This window comes from Gekko japonicus, unplaced genomic scaffold (genome assembly GCF_001447785.1).
Source record: "Gekko japonicus isolate JY-2015 unplaced genomic scaffold, Gekko_japonicus_V1.1 scaffold200, whole genome shotgun sequence".
In the NCBI taxonomy this organism is placed as follows: domain Eukaryota; kingdom Metazoa; phylum Chordata; class Lepidosauria; order Squamata; family Gekkonidae; genus Gekko; species Gekko japonicus.
In genome coordinates, this window is record NW_015160214.1 from 1,009,817 (window position 1) to 1,012,131 (window position 2,315).

The following is a 2,315-nucleotide window of genomic DNA, read 5'->3' on the forward strand; positions in this document are numbered from 1 at the left end:
GAGAGGAGGAGGGAGTTAAAGGGATTTCCCAGCCAGTCCACTTTTCTTCCAGGAGGAGTGATACTAGAGCCATTTAAAACCACAGAGAGAGGCAGTGGGAGGAAGCCTGGCAGAGAGTGTTGTTTCCTGTCTCTCTCAGCTGGCCTTTGAAAGGGGCTCCAAATTTTCTCCAGCGGATCAACAAAGAGGCTTTTGAAAGAGGTGATTCAGCAAACAGTAACACAAAGAAGAAGAGGGGGGGGAGTGAGACAGAAACTCCAGAGTCAATTTTCCCCAAGAATGCAAATTCCCATGCAGTGAAATGGAATCTAACCAAAATCAGATAACTTTTCCCCACAGGGGTGACTAATTTTGAAACATCAAGATCACCGATCCCAGGTTTTAAATCAGAAGAGCACCAGGTATATGTCAAGTGTCTTTCATCTTCTAGGCATGGCAAGGCCAAGTAGAATTGTAATGGAATGTTTAAGAAAGATCAGGAAATACATTCCCAGGAAAAGACCAAATGAATAATATGGACATTACATATCACAAAATCTACCAAAATTAGCTAATTGTTCACTAGATACAAAGCCCCCTTGAACTAGAATGTTATGTACCACCTGCAGTATGATATGTGGCAGTAAGGGCAACATCCTTCTTGGTGGTGGCCTCATACCTTTGAACTCTCTGCCCAAAGAGGCTTGCTTTGCCAGCTTGTTAACATTATATCAAAGGACAGTGCACTCCATCCTATTTAGAAGTCCTTTGTTCCAGAAATGGGAGTATTCATGATCTATTGATTTGCTGATTCTCTAAAGATCTTCCATTTATTGTTCTTATTCATTATTTAATATTCTCTTGTTTTTAGGTTAGTTTTGGTTTTTGTAAAACACATACAGGTTTAATTTTATTAGTCACTTGGAGAACCTTGCTGAGAAGAGGGGCGAGGCTTAAAAGTAATCACGAATAAATTCATAGACAGAGGAGTTCATGGGGTTGTATTTAAGAGTCTCAGTATCTATGTGTTTCACCCCAAATTGGGTGAACTTCCGAGTTGAAGCTGGGTCCAACTGTTTGGCATTTTGATTTGACGGTTGTGGTTTTTGACTCTGTTGATAGACAAATTTCTGTCTTTTCCTTCTATTTAAGGCATCACTTGCACTCTGGCTTTTATGCATCATTTCGCATTTTACTTATTTGAAGGCTATTAGAAAGTTTGTTCACTTGAGTGGGGAGCCAGTATAGTACAGTGATTAAGAGTGTCGAACTAGGAACTGGGAGACCCAGGTTCAAATCGTCACTCATGCGATGGAAACTTGTTGAGTGACCTTGGACCAGTCACTCACTTTCATTGTAACCTACCTTATAGGGTCGTTGTAAGGATAAAATAGAGGAAGGGAAAGCAATATTATGAGCCACTTTGGGGAGGAAAGTGGGAAATAAAATTAAGTATTTTATTATTGATTGTTTTACTGGAAATTGTCAGAGAAGCCAGTTGCTTAAGAATTTGAGGTGAGCACATCTATTAAATAATATAAACCAAGTTTAACTACAGTATAGATAGAACACATCTATTATCAGTGGTGCACAAAACAGGTGCTCTGTTACACAGACACAACATATAAGAATATCAACAACATGCTGCACTTTTTGAGAAGAGCATAAAGCCAAGGTTGACCGGGCATCATTTTACCCTAGGACCTTAAAAGAAAACTAGAGTCCCAGGCAAACTGGCACAATCTTCCTCTGGACTCTCATAGTGGTCAGAACCTGGGGAGTGATGAAAATGTGGAATTTGCTGCCAGAGGATGTTGTGATGGCCACAGGAATAGACAGCTTTAAAAGGGGATTAGATTCATGGAGGATAAGTCTATCAATGGCTACTAACCATGGTGACTAAGGGGAACCTCCACATTCAGAGAATGAATCCCAGAGCCAGGAAGCAGCATCCAGAGAAAGTCTTGGCCTCTATGCCCTGTTGTTGGTACTCCAGAGGGCTATCTCTGAACTAGATGGACCACTGGTGCGATCCAGCAGGGCTCTTCTTATGAGTGGGGAGGCATTTCCTAGCAGGGGTCAAAACTGAGCCACTTGCTTAGTTCATCAAGAATAATATGCTGCTTTAGGTGTGGCAATACAAGCTACGGTTTCCAGCATGGCAGCTAAAGCAGAACTTCAGGACTGGGCTGTTGAGCATTGCAGGCATACAGAAATTGACAGGAGCCTATCCAGTGACTCAGAGGCAGGACAGAGCCTACGGACGGGTGTGCACAAACACATTATTAACAAAACAGGTCATGCTGGGAAGTCATCCCAAAATGGAAACAGCAGGA